Raw genomic sequence first — 15,545 nt, 5'->3', positions numbered from 1 at the left:
ATTTTAAAGATGTAAATGTAAAGACTTTAAGGAGTTCTACCTAAATAGCTTCAAGGGGTACACAACAACAAATTTCCTGAAAAGATAAACACAAAGTATGTGACATACACCTCTCCTGCTTTTATGAAAGGAATGGAGGCTGTTATGTGCAGGAGACAGGAGTAAGATTTTGCAAAGCCAGAAGTGTGCCATGCTGTACAAGAAAATATTGAAGAACTCTTAGAAGTGGGTTACCAAGGTGTCGTATCACCTACAGGTGTTATTTGACAGAAGGCAGTGCTGGCCAGGAAGGATCACCTGTGTCCACAGAGGTTTCAAGGGAAGCCAAAGAACCTTCTTTATGCAAGTCAGAGTCCAAGGGTTCATTTACTGTGTTTGACAGAGTGGACAAAATTATATGGAAGTGTTCCAGGCCAGGTTGGATGGGGCTTGGAGCAACCTGGTCTCGTGGGAGGCATCCTTGCCCATGCAGGGGGGTTTGAACTGGATGATTTGAAGGTTCCTTCCAACCCCAACCATGCAGTGATTCTATGATCAAGGAAGATGAAGTTTTTGATGAAAAGTGTAAGAGAAACCAGAGAAAAATTGTGCACAGTCCTACCTTGTGAGTCAAGAGCTGATGCCTCTGCCATCTTCTCCTGTGTGCAAGATGTGAATCCCAGGGCTAGTCTTGGCCATGTTTGTTGCCACTCTGATGCCTGGAAGTGTTCGGTGGGCACAGCACCTGTACCACACCTACCCAAAATATGTGGATGTTATAGGCTCTGGGGACAAATAAAGCTTTTCCTACAGAGCTGAACCTGGCCCAAGAAACATGTATGGGATGTCATCTGCCTCAGTGCACAGACTGCATGAACTGGGACCTTGACATGAAAGGCTCAACCATGGCCACAGCTGTGTGCCCAAGTGCATACAAGAAGGAGAGGAGGATCTCACACAGCAGGTTTGCTGACCCACACAGGCAGGTTTGGGACTGTTTGGGGAAAAGATCCCAAAAGGTCATTGTGTCCCTTTTTTGCTTCAGGAACACAGAGGGGAGGTCTAAGTGATTGGCAAAGTTGAGGAGCTAGAGAAGGGCACTTCCACCATGCTGCAAAACCAGCAGCTCTGAGCCTTGGGGTGGTCTGGCATGAGCCAAGGATCGAATGAGTGAGTCCCTTTCTCCTCATGTGCCCCAGGAGGGCATGGGGCAGACTGCTCCTGAGGGCCACGGAGACCTGCCCACCCCCAGAGGGTGTGCAGACTGTCACCAAGTGTTTCTCTGGATCCTGACAGCAAGCTTGTGAAACCCCAGTTTATCCATTTGCTGCAATTGGTCTGCTTTTTGCTCACAGAGAGCTGTTTCTGCCACTTGTGAATTTATTTAGCTCGAAGCAAAACCAAGCACCTCTCTTGTGTATACTGGAAGCCTCCTGTAAGAAGCAAGAGTGAAGATGGACAAACATGAACCTAAGGAACAGGTGCTGCTGTAGAACCAGGAATTGGGACTATACTGTCATTCACATGCATAAGCACATTTCCCAGTGATTTCATATCTCACATCTCTGTCAGATATGAAGACACCATCACATGGTGTCTTATCAGCCAGTCCATGCCATCTTTCCCACCCCTATGTGCCCAATTCTGCTGTCAGATGAACCCCCACAGCTTTTTACCATTGCCTATTGGAATTTCAAATATGTTTTATGTGATATTTTAGCTCTATAACTCTTCATAAGATCCAGTACAACTGGGGACTTTTTTCTTGTAATTGTGAGTCTTGATCTTTCCTAAGATTCCCAAGATGCAAATGTTGCCAGGCTTTATGGGACTGAACACATTAAATTACTTCCTATGATTCCCTCTGTGAATATGGAATTTGTTGCTCACAGTAACTTGCTAATCATACCATGGGGAAAGCATAAGACAATTGCTAAATTCACCATCAAGGAAAATAAATTGGTGTAAGTTGGAGTGCTAGTTAAAATGTTATAAAACTGTGAATATAATAGGATGATAACAATGTAACAATCTGAGTATTTAGAAAAGGACAAGAATCAAAGACTGAAGTCAAGGCAGGTAGATACCTTGAGATATTAATATAAAAAAAATTGTCTCTGCTTGTGTCCCACTAGAGCAAAGGGCTGTTTGTGTTCACCTGCCTTACCTCAGATTAATTTCCAGTATCACCTTCAAACTTTCTCCACTTATCACTTATCCTGGATTTCCTACTCTGAAAGACCACTGACCCACTCCAAGCCACCGTGCTCAAGCATCCCCACTCCTTTTCCCAGGATGTTGTCCAAGGAAAGACAGCTGCCCTACTGCTGCAGTTTTGACCTCTGCCAAAACCAGACTTACCTGCAGGCTCTACTGGGCATGTGTAAAGTCCCCATCCACAGGAAAAGCTGAGAGTCTGGGGACACCTGAAGTGAAAAACTTTTGGCCACTCCCAATCCTTTCCCATGGGGCCACCCATGGTCTCCTTAGCAGGAGCAGATGGATAAGTGTGGGTGAGATGTGGTGACACTGAGAAGGTGGAGTAGGAGCCCCATTTCACATTTCCTTGTCACTGTCCCAGCAGTGCTTGTTTTGTAGATGAAGAGCAGGAGAGTGAAAGAACTGCATAGGGCAGTGGTACTAGCTAGGGTAGTAGGTAGTAGCTAGGTAGTAGCTAGGTAGTAGCTAGACTCACTGTCATGCAGGAGTGGCCTGCAAGAGCTACTTCTCAGTCTTAGGAGACCTACAGAATAAGCAAGGCAGATAGCAGCTAGGGGCAGAAAAAGAGAGGGAAAGAAAGGGAGGTTAAAAAAAAAAAAAAAGGTTTCTATCAGTGGAAAGTTGTAGAAGGATGATGTAACAGGGCCATCAGGGCAGCTTTGACAAACCCTCCTCATTTCAGCCTTTATCCAGACATCCATGGTACAAGTCTCTTCCACATGAGAGAAGCTCCTTTGTATCAGTTAAGGAGCAGTCCTTATTGTAATTTATTTAATTACTATAAAGCACTCTCTGAATGGTGAGAGGCTCCAGCTCTACTACAGTGCTTGCAGCCCCAAGGATTTTTCTTCCCTTTTTTTCTTAGGTTTGTCTCCATCCCAGTTTGTTGAGGCACCATAGAGCTCCAGAGAGGATGCTGCATCTTTCCAAGCCCTCACTTGACTCTTGCCTGGGTTTGCAAACTCCCAGAGCTGCTGTCTGCTGGCAGTACCATCACTCCCTGCAGTGTGCTTGCCTTAGTGCACTGCACCTTTCATCCACACTGGCTTCAACATGGATGGAGCAGCTGTGGAGAGAGGTATCAGCAGGAAAAAAAAAAATCATTTAAACATCTTGCTGGAGTGGATTCCCAGCCCCTTTTCTATGCTTGCCACAGTGCAGCCAAAACACTACCTGCTGGTCTTCACCTGGGCTGTGGTACCAGAGGTACAAAATAAGGAGGTGAAGACCAGGAGCTGTAGCAGCCACCTGGGTGCTGGTGTCACATGGGACCTCTGGAAGCTGGGATAACTCTGGAAGCTGGGATAGCCACCATCTCAGATGTGCTGCCAGAGGGTCCATCTAGGCACTGCAGCTGGGGAGCTCTTTTGGGTCAAGCCAGCTTGCTATGGCACAGGGGAGGCTTTGCTTCAAAAGTGAAATATTGGTCTGTGGTACAGGTGAAGCCCCAGCAAGTTGTTGTTGATTCAGAGCCCTTTGCAGCAACATTAGACAAGAAGAAGCTTTCCCAAAGTCTGGTAGCAACCCTAATTCTTGAAATAGGGCTCCTCTGGCTCCTGCTCCCCATCTCTCTCCCCCGGAGTGGAGGGCACAGCTCAGCTGCCTTTTGACCTGTGCAATAGGATATCTTGAAGTAACCCATGACCCCTTATGAATCATGGCTTTAATTTTCAGTCTGGGGGTGCAGAGGTGTGCTGGGAAGAGAGTTGTCTACCATGTCTTTTCTCTTAATTTCCCTCTTCAGCTCTCTCCACACCTTTGTGCCCACAAGTCAAAGGCAAGATGCAAGTTTGTGATCCCCAAGCTGGTGGGCTTGAGCTACTGGTGTATCCTTATAAATTGTTGGTACAGCTTTTTTTTTTTTCCTTCTTTTTAATCTAAACTAGCTATTAGGCAAGCTTTTCCTTTCTTAGAAATAAGCAATTCAGAAAACAGGCAGTATTAGATGGAGTGCTGAAATGAAATGTGTACAGCCTGGGGTTTGTCTGAACAGCCAGGTTCCCCTTTGAATACATATTTTCTTGGTCCAGCTCTGCTCAAACAAATTCCCTCATGCTTCTACTTCTTTTTTTCTTCTGCAATGTGCTAGGAAAAGAAAATCTAAAAAGCAGCAAAGGTGTTAGGATGAATGGAATCCAATAGTTTTAAAACAGTGGAAGGGTATCAATGCTTGGTTTTAAACATCAGCAACTTGTTTGAAGATTTTTTGCTTTGAGAACAGTCAGACACTGGAATGATTTCCCAGGGAAGTGCTGGGCTTCCCAAGACAGGACACTTTTAAGGCTCAGCTTAGCAAGGTACTCATTTGAACTGTGTTCCTACCTAGAAAGGTTGGATCAGATGATCCTTAAGGTCCCTTCCAACCTGGAATTCTATGATTCTGTGATTAGCTGAGAATTTCTGAGTGTTCTGGAAAAATAAAATTATCCTTCCCCAACTCTCTGTAAAAGTGAAGGCTGAAGTACAAAGGCAGTGTTCATGTGTTCAGGGTGGTGCAGAAAGTCAATGGGAGGCTGTGAGTGGAGCATGGAAATTTGTGGCATGTTCATAGGAGGCAAAAGAAGAAGCCAGCTTCTGGTTTTGGCAGCCAGTGTGTATTAAAATGGGGGTACTGTATCATTTTTCCCTATTTAGCTTGAGATTTGACTACAATAAATACATCATTTTTCAATTTTAAACACTGTTGACCAAACAGGACACTTGTGGGAAGGACTGGTGGCAGCCCTAGGGAGAAATGTCCCCTCTCTCAAGCCTGGGGACAGTTTTCTCCATGCAGTCTGTTTGGCACATGCAGCCATCCCCTGCCCTGCTGATGTAGTGGCAGATGGACACTGTGGCTCGGGGTACCTGGACACCACACGCTGCTGGACACCACACCTGAGCTGCTGATCCTTAGGCTTGATGCCTCTCCAGCTTTGCTGTTATTATTATAGCTCCTCTGGAGCCTTTTATTTGCCTCCTTCATATTCTTAGGAAAGCTGGTATATTAAAATAAATTCTGTAAATTCCACGGGTAATATACAGCTTCATTGACACAGCCTGAAGTTTTTACTGGCACCTATTATCTCTAAATACAGATTCTTTTTTGTACACAATTCTTACCCACTAGCTTGGTTATGGAGAAGCTATTGCTGAGGCAAGAATTTGCTCATGTGTGTTTATGATTTTGTACCTTCAGCCCACAGGAGAGGGAAAGTCACCTCCCAAGGAGGGCATACAGAGCCAGGTGCCCAGCTTGAAAGGGGGATGTGATTTTGGTGCAGGGTAGGGCTGAAGCAGGAATTGATGGATGGAAGTTCCCAATTTGTGTTGTGCAGAACTCCTGGCATTAGTTTTAACCAATGGCAGATTTTTCAGTTCCCTTCTTTTTGCATCAGCAGCACATTTGAATATGACTGCAAGTAGTGACTACTTGATGCAGCCCTGCTGTTCTCTAGCACCAAAGAGGCATCACTGAGAGCCTGACCCACACCTTCATAGTGAGTTGCTTCAAGTTTGACTGCATCAAGAGCAGAAAAGCAAAAGGTAATGTCAGTTCAAGTTACGACTATTTTGTTTCTAAGTTCTTATTTGGCCGAGTGATGTAAAAAAAGACATTTGCCTGGAGACCTTCATTCCCAAGAACTGTTACGAGGTTGGGGATAGTTTCACAGGATGGTCAGAGCTTTGCCTCAGATCTGGGATCAGACCTGCCAGAAACCAAGCAGCACAGATCTCTGCTCTCATCTAAAGCTGCTTTGCTGCCTCAAACATCTTTCAGAAATTGCCAGGGTGTCTCTGAGATGCCAAAGGTTACCAACAAATGTGCCAAATCCACTTGTGTCTTTGCTGTGCCCATTCACCAGGTCCACCTTGCACCCCTTCAGTGGACTCGATGATGTTACAGGTCTTTTCCAACTTAAACGATGCTTTGATTCCTCTCATTTTGCTCCTCAGCTTGCTGGGCTCTGGCATCCTTCCAGCTTTTCAGCCCTTGTCACTGAACATCTACATCTGCTTTGGATCTTGCTCATGTGTGTTCAACTCTGTGTGTTCAGGCACCAGTCCCACAAGTACATAACCCTGAATCCTGACAGCAAGACCAAATTCTGACTGCCTGAGCCAAGATACCTCAGCCAGACTCATAGTTCCCACAGAGACTGCAGCCACCACACTCCCACCTCCCTTTCCTCTTCATCCTTCCCCTTCATCCTTCCCCTCCACCCTTTCCTCACCTTGCGGTATGTTTCAGCATCACCTAGAGAAGCTCTGGCTTGGGTCTAGGTGAGTTCATCCCCTTTGCCTGCCAAGTGAAGAATATGCTGAGGACAGAAGGGGAAAAAATGTCCTCAAGGACAGTATTATCAGATGTTTTTACTGGAAATGCAAACTGTAATACTATGTAGCACATACTAATGTTCTAGGTACAACAAAATAAATTACCTAATCTATTAATTTATTCTCTGATGGGAACCTAATGGCTTGGACTGGCCTCATTTTCTCTTTGTCTGCAGCTCTCTGATCACATCCTATTTAATTTCCCTTTTCATTGAGAAACCACACATCCAAATGTGAGCATTGTTAGCGTGCTCTGCCTAATCACTTATAATAATCTTTGTTGAGGGATGATAAATTCAGAGAAATCCAGTAAAAAAAAATGATTTATTCTTTTTTCCCCCCATTAGCCTTGTCTGTCAGGCTGGGTTTTTTTGTTGTTACAGTGCCAACCACATCTGGTAAAATCCCCAGGCTGCTGGTAGGGACAGCCAGCATGGAAAGCATCCAGCAGCATGTGCAGGAAGACAAAGGCAGGGACAGGGAATCTCCTCCAGCTGGAGGCAGCCAGCTGAGACCCTCAGACCAAGGCTTAGGTCATGGTGTTCCCCTTCCAGAGGGGATATTCCAGCATTTTATTTGCAGCACCTGAAGGGTTGCACCATCCACCTACTGGGGAGACACCTCAGCAGAGGTTTGAGCCTTTATCCCTGGACAAATCAGTGCCCTTTTGGCTCAGCATCAGGAGAGCTGCCACCGTCACCTCATGGTGGCACAGCCACCTCCCCCTGCTTTGCTGGCCTGGAGGCACTGCCTGGGCTGGTTGTTTTCACAGCTGTTAACTTTCTTGTGGGGTTTATTTGAGCTCATATTTTCCTTACTTGATTTCTCTATTGCTGCCTTTCCTGAAAAATACTTTTTGCAGAGGTTCACACCCTTGGCTTGGTGGAGCGTTTTCCATACCTACCCAGCCAATCCTACCTGTGAGGGCTACCAGGCTTCCTGACCCCACAAGTAGACTCAGCACAGATTTGTCCCCTTGGGTCCCACTGTGCAACCAAACTGGTGGCCACACATTTCCCTGAAAGATGTTTTCTTGTAGAAAAAGCATGTAACTGCACCTTTGAGCCTTTAACATGTGATAGGCAACTGTGCCCTGGGTTGGACCTGGCAGATGATCCAGGCATGGGTTGATCTGGCACTGCTCTTCAGGAAGGCACTCTGAGGCCAGTGCCTCTACTTAATCATAAAATGGTTTGGGTCAGAAGGGACCTTCAAATCATCTGGTTCCAACCCCCCTGCATGGGCAGGGACACCTCCCACTAGACCAGATTGCTCCAAGCTCCATCCAACCTGGCCTGGAACACTTCCAGGGAGGGGGCAGTCACAGCTTCCTTGGGAAACCTCTTCCAGTGTCCCAGCACCCTTACGATCAAGGATTTTTTCCTAACAACTAGCCTAAATCCTTTGTCTTTCAGTTTGAAACTAGGTACTGGAAGGCATCTAGAACATCTCCCTGGAGCCTTCTCCTCTCCACGTTGAACAACCCCAACTCTCTCAGTCTGGCTTCATAGAAGAGATGCTCCAGCCCTCTGATCGTCTTCACGGACCTGCTTCTGATTCTTTGAGCATCTGAACAGCATCAGACTTACAGGACAAGGCAGCAGCAGCTCTGTTGTCTGTGTGAAGGCCAGTGATACTCATTGAAGCTGTGAGTCACGTTGTGAGGGATTTTTCTAGGATTCTAGAAAGCTTTATCAATGAACCATAGAGAAAAATGGCTGTAATTCTTTAGAGCTCACTGTATATAAAGATGGCATTTACCCAGAGAAGAAGCACTGTTTTCACAGTACACAGAGAACTAGAATGTGCTGTTAGATTGATCCCTTGCAGCTGAAAATTACCATTACATTTCAATTGCATACAGACATCTTAAATTATTAATGGGATTCCTACCCGAGGGTAAACATTGTAGATTCACATTCTGAGATTCTTAAGAGCTCTTTGATTGCTCACAACTAGAGCTGTTAAATACAGTTATTTGCTTTATACATTTTAAGTGGATCAATATAAACTCAAGAAATATCAGGGGGATAGAGAGTGAGAGTAAAGAAGCAAGAGTAAAGCTACTGCCAGTATCCCATGAGTCTTAAGAGATATCTATATCTGACAGAGGTTTTGTCCCTTATCTGTAACTGCCCCTGACCAGGCTCTGGGTGAAATTCATGCTGCTGCACTCAGCAAAAAAACCGAGCTGCCACTTTTAACTGAACCTTTTCAGCTGCTTAACTTGTCTGGGAAAGGGGACTATAAAGCCATTTTCCTTTTTTCTGATGGGAAAGTGGTTGCCAAAGGCTACTTCAGTGGAAAGCCCCTTTCTCTTTTCTCCTGAAAAACAAGACTTTGTGGGATAGAGTTTCCATGACAGATTCTTGACTTGGGCAACATAACTTCCTGAGAAGCTGTTTGGGTACCAGCCCCAAACCCAAATGCATCATTGGCCTCAGTCACTGACATCCCACAGGCTATTTTCCAGACCACCAAAAGTCTGCAGTCCACAAGCCAGGAAGGAGAGGACCACGTATCCACACATGGCCCTTGAAGCAGTGTTGCTGTCCTGGGCAGTCCCATGAGCTCTTTGAGACCCAGAGCACTCCTCTGTACACTTCATTCTCTGAATGGGGATCTGTATTTCACTCCTGGATCCAAACAGCTTCTTTTTGACCAACACACCACTAGAGATGCCACATGGGGCTTCAGTCTGCCTCTTTGTCTTCATGCTCCAGCTTGACCAAGCACCTGCATTCAGTGCTGTTGTTCTTTTTCCTCTTCTCCTCTCACCATCTCCCTAAATCCGGCTGTCACATAGGGAAAGTCAGGCTGAGGTGGGAGAAGCTGCTTTGCCTTCTCCTTTCCAGGTCCCTGTTTGTGCAATTCCTCCTCCTGCAGCTGTCTTGGGGCTAAGGTTTCATAAGATGGTGTGAGCCAACAGAGCAGCCCACTGCTGCCAAATGGGATGCTTCTCACCCCAAACCCTGGCCAAAAATTCCTGCCACCACCTCTCCTGGTATGCCTATACCAGGCATACCTCTCCTGGTATGCCACCAGGCTCCTCTCTGAGTAAAAGGAGGGCTCCTGCTTTGCCATTTCAGTAGCTAATGGGCACAGGAAAGGCCTTGCAGTAGCCGTGGCAGGGAGGTGGTGGGATGGAGCATCCAGCTTCAGCCACAGACCATAGCTCAGCTTTCTGCCTTCTGCACGGACAGGAAGGGCCTCCAGGGTGGCAGGAACCTCAGCACCCTGTGTGCTGTGCAGGGAGCCAGGTGCCTCTGCTCGCAGGAGAAACTCAAGGGAGAATTTCAAGATCTCTGTTTTGGCAGGGTGGTGATATTTGCCATTGCAGCTCCAGCCCTGCAGAAATAAAAGCTCTTCTCCAAACAGAAACGACACAGCAGCAGGGCTGTGCAGAATTAAAAAGTACTCATCCTTATGCTCAGGCTTTGAATTAGGGTTCATTCTAATTCTTATAAGTAAAGTAACTTCCTGTTCACAGATCCTGTTGAAAAGAAAGACCGAAACAGATATTTTGTTTTTAATCCAGGCTAAACCTGAAGCCGAGAAAGGTCAGCAAAACTGTTTAGAGACAAAGTTTTGAGCCTTTAAACAGCAAAGGTATTTATTTTTGGATCCGGAGAACTCCAAGCTCATGCTGGACAAAGAGTTCCAAGGGTTAAGGGAAAGGGTTAGGGTATTTATACATTAAAAGGGGAGGTTACATCATCCTTACATACATATTCATAAGATAGCAACATGTAATCATAATATTCATAACAGGCGGAGTCTGGGTGGAGTTGTCTTTTTGGGGATATGTCTCGGGGTCTTTGGGGGTCTTCAGATGAAGTAACGAAGTCTTCCTCAGGGTTGAACTTTTTACCTTTCTTGCTTTCGATGACTTCATCCTCTTGTTATAGAGCATAATTGGACCCTTGCAATAATCTTCCCCTTATCTGCTGGTTATGGCAGCCTCATCCTGTCTTCCGTGCAGGTGTTTGCACTCCCCCAGTGCCTAGCTAGCCTTGGCAGTGCCAAGACTTAACACTCCTAATTATCTCCAAGACAGAAGTTAATCCCGTTAGGGTCTTGACATGTCTCAGCTGCTTTGTTCACTTCTTTCTCAGTTTAATCCTGAATTCTACTGGTTATGAATACAAATTCATTAACATATATTACAAGTTTTAATTCTACATAAAGTAAATTCACACAAACAGCTTGGCCTGATCTATTCTCCTTACAGGAGTTAATCCTGTCAGGATCTTTTCTCTTTTTCAAACCCGTACAGGCACTAGCACATTCTTTCTCATACAGAGTCTTTCTTACCAAACTGCCCCATACTGTTGCTATCCCCTCTGGTCTACACATTTTCTTTATGCAGCCCTGCTGCCCTCTGACTTTCCAGCAATGCCAGAAAACTTTAACGCTGAAGTAGCGATGATGGTGATGTAATGTGCCCTATAAGAAAAAGAGAAAGATTACTCTTCTAACATTGTGGAAAGGAGTGTTGTTGCATTTGATGCTTCATTTGCCCCAGACAGTATCTGAATACAAGCATGTTTCACAATATGCTAATCTTAAGTCAAGCATGTAATGATAAAGACTGATGTAACACACCTTGAATCACAGCAGAGTGATAAGTCTTCCTAGTGCCACCAGTTCACAGCTTTTCAAAACAAATGGTGGTATTCAGAAATGAGATATGATATCTTCACAACTGCCGAAGAGCAGATCAGATATTTCCATCTATCCCAATGTCACCAAAGAAGTGGCCTGATAAAATATTTCCAGATACATTCAGGATTTAAAAATTATAATGAATTAACAAGATTTTCTAGTCTGAGTAGATTGGATGGAATTTTAAAGTTACTGTCTGAATCACATATTAAGAGTATTCTGTGGTACTTTGTGTGTGGTCCATACACAGTGGATCACAGTAAAGCATATGGTTCAAAGGTAATCAAACTAAAAAAAAGCCACACAACAGACCAGACAACATTACTTTTCATGGAATTACATTTTCAGAAACGTGTAGGAGGTAAAATATCACACTGGTAAAGTATGATCATTTTAGTTTCTCCAGGAAACAAAAGCATAAGAGATGTTGATTCTAGAAGGTGTTTTTGAAGACTGAAAACTCAAGTCTGATCCCTGAAGATGTATTTGACATTCAGGCCCAGAAAGCTGTGCCAAGCCATTTACCAGCCCAGGACTTCGTTTTAAGCCAGACGTTCCTACATTGCAAATGCATGAATGCCATTCAAAGTTGACCTAGAAAGAATTAGATGACACTAATGTTGTAATATGAGTCCTTCTTCAGGAGCTGTCACACGCTTCTCAATTTGTATAACACGTCATATTTGTAATGCTGAGGTTCAGGTGTTAGAGTGTAGTGATTTGTTAGCGCTGGAGTGCAAAATCTACCTGGCATAAGGTAGGAAAATCCAAAACTGTGATGTTTCAGCCATCTACTGGGGCTTTAAAAAATAGCTACCAAAAATGCTCCAAACCAAAGGAAAGTGCTGGAGGAAAACACTTTGAATACATCACAGTGGATATCAAGGTCACAAGGTCAGGCTATTGACCATCATCTAATCAGAGGTATTGCAAATACGGTTCAGAAATTAACACTATCCAGATCTTTCAGTGGTATAAATCAACATGATTAGAGTCAAGGAGATAGCAAATTATTTCCCTAAATCACAAAAACCTTCCTGTCAAGTCACTCTCCATCAGATGTTTACAAGAGCCATGGGCTGGCTGCCAGAACTTCTTTGCTACACAGAGCCTGAGTAGAGTGCCCAGAACTTGTGGATGAAGACAACACACACACAGGCTCAAGCAGTGAAGTCTTCCACGTGCATCAGGACCCCCACCTCTTGTGTCCTTTGCTTATTTATTATTTCATTGAGCACCAAACTTATTCTTCACAGCTGTCAAAAAGTTTTTCATCAAAGAGGCTGTCAGAGGAAATATTTCTCATCTGACCTGATGGTCCCAGCTTTTACACTTGCCAGGTGACTTCAGGAAAGCATTAATTCCTGCTCCTTATATCCTCCAACAAACTTGCTGAACTGTATCCACTGCTGTTTTGTCCCACGCCATCCTATTGGGCACTTCAGTGTTTCTGCAAGGAACATCACTGTCTCCTGGCTCATTACGAGGTTACTTTATTCCTAGACAAGACTCAACACAGAAATAAAACAGGATTATTTGATCAAAAGTAAAATGTTAAGCAATTGAACAGTGTTAACCCACTTAACCAAAGACTTCAGCTGCCACTCTTCTGTGTTTTAGCTGTTTTTCTCTTTTGCTGTTCGTCCTGCCTGGCAATGCTTTTACTTCAAGCAACACCTTTTTATTGAAGGATCATTTTCTCACCCTTTTTATTTCTGTTTGCACATGGTCATTTTATGGTTGCTTGAAATGCCAGAGCACTTTGCTCTACAACCTCTGTGTTGCACTGATGCTTGGGCATTCACTACATCACTTTTTTTGACTATGTTAGAATACTAATGAAGTACTTTTAAAATGTGAGCTGTTTGACTAGAGGATCCTTGAATTTTTCCTCATCTATTTACCCTTCCTCTCAAGAGTCAAGCAATTTGCAACCATCAGCTGACTTCCTAATGTTTTACAAATCACACACACAGAAGGAGCACTTTGACACAGCACTTTTTGGTTTGCCTTCCTAGGGACGATGGGAACATTTTTATGAGCTACATAAAAACTTCTTGCCACTTACACACTCTAAAATCCCTGACTTCTGACACATTTTGGTTTCCACTGTTCTCGTGGTACCCCCAGTATCTGCAGGGACTGCATATGAACATGACAACATGGGTGCCCATCCTGGCACTCTGAGTGCCAGGGGATTCCTTTGCAGAGCACTGGTGTTTAAGTGTCACGGGAGAACCAGCCTTTAGGAGGATGTAGAAAAAGTACTAAAGTTATCAGTACTATGAGCCTCATTGCTTCATTTATACTTTCTTTCTCACCAGCCCAGTTTTGATCTCCCTTGACAATTTTTTCAGCTTTCTGCTTCTAAAATTGGTGCAATAACAGGCTGGCAAAGCCCAGCTGGTGAGTTGTGGTACTCTGGCCTTGACCTTTAAAATTCAATGCTAACAAAATCTGAGGATAGTAAATAAGAAAGGAAAACTATTTTTTATTTAAAGGGATTTTTGTCCCTCTTGCACCATAATCATTCCCACTAACATGATAAAAATTGGAAAAGCAGCAGATCTCTTTTATTGAGTACTGAGTTCAGAGTCAAGTTCTGCAGCTCTTAGATGAGGCTGCAGGAGAAGCAACAGGCAAAAAAAGAAAGGGGAGGCTGAGCTGGTGTGTCTGCACTGTGAAAGCCACAAGAGTAACAACGATTTCTTTATTTTCTTGGTAGCTTCATCCCAGTGGAGTGTAGCTCAAGACATCCCTAATGCTTCAAGTTCCCCCCTGTCACTGGGGATGTGAAAGAAGTGATGGCCACAGCTGTGCCTGTTTGTTCACTGCTGCACATCAGCCAGATCCAGAAGCAACCAGGTGTCATCTGTATAGGGTGGGAATGCTGTATTTGCTCTAGGGTGGGAACATTTGGAGCTCCTGCCCAATGAAGAGCTGATCTCCATGCCCTGTGTTGAGTGAGGAGCTGGAGGAACAGGACTTTTTGTCTCTGTTCCCAGCACATGTCCTTCATGAAGAAGCAAGTGGCCCTTCCTTTATTCTGACTTCTCAGGGGGTATGTGAGGAAGGTGGGCTTGCAGGAGAGTCCAGCTAGTAGGTAACATGCTTCTTCATGTTTAACCCCATCTTGGACCAGGCTGTCCTTGGGCTGATGACACTGCGAAGCTGTGGCAGACGTTTCTCAGTAAAGATTTTCTTCCTAATATCTTACCTAAGTCTATTCTCTTCCATTTTAACACCATTACCCCTCATCCTCTCAGAAACCAGGATAGAGGGAAGTTTTAAGAGCAGCTTTAAAAGTAGGGAGTAAAAACTGGGATAAATAAGCAGCTGGAAGGAGATTATGTGTGAAGCCTTTGAGAGATTTATGTTGTGACCTGCTTTATTTAAAATGCTTTTAAGTGATGTATGAAGAAAAACACCCGTTGTGAGGTGAGAGGGTTTGTTGATCATAGAGAATTATCCAGGGTCACCTGACCTGAAACCAGATGCAAAGAGCTGCAGAGGGATCTCATGGTACCAATTACCTGGTAATAAAGTCAGAGATGAAAGGTGGTCTTATTACATTCAAGGTAATTCATATAGAGAAAACAATCTCAGCTATATATATTTATGCATTGATGGGCTCTCCATTTCCTCTAACCACGTAAGAAAAGTCTGGTAGTGCTTGTAAACCATTCTTTGGGAACATCAGTTCAGTGTTCAGTAGTAAAGACACTCTTGGTAATCACTAAGGAATGAAGGGCGCACAAAACAGCATGCACCATTACACTATAAATTGATGATGTGTCCCTTTTTTCATATGCTGTCATCTCATCTCAAAAGGATATAGTTAAAATGAAAAAAGGTATAGAGAATAACTAGAATTTGCTGTCTAGATCCACTTCACAAAAAGTACTGAGCAGTATATGATTCCTCTGCTTGGAAAATAGATGATTGAGGAGAAATGTGATATAGCTCTATAAAACTGCATGCTGCATAAGAAAATTTATTCACTGTTTCTCAGATAGCCAGGGGTCATGAAATGAAACAGTCAGAGAATATCAGTCAAAAAAAGGAGTACTTCTTTCACACAGTGTATATTGAATTTGTAGAGCTCATTGGCAAAGGATGTTGTAGAATTCAAAATTATAAGCAGGTTCCAAAAAAAAATGAAACAACCTAGTGGAGAGGAAGCAGTCAAGGGCTTTGAAAAACTATCATGAAGATGTATACCCTGTCTGGGGAGCAGCTCAGGGGCTGTGGGAGGTGGGCAGGAGCCAGCAGCAAGCCCTGGCAGCAGCGATGGGCAGCAGCATCCAGAGCTGCACCAGCAGGAGAGCCATCAGGAACTCTAGACAGGGGTTGCCCCCTCTGCC

This window comes from Calypte anna, chromosome 1 (genome assembly GCF_003957555.1).
Source record: "Calypte anna isolate BGI_N300 chromosome 1, bCalAnn1_v1.p, whole genome shotgun sequence".
Lineage (NCBI taxonomy): Eukaryota > Metazoa > Chordata > Aves > Apodiformes > Trochilidae > Calypte > Calypte anna.
The sequence above is the reverse complement of the archived record's forward strand: the minus strand, read 5'-3'. Positions refer to the sequence as shown.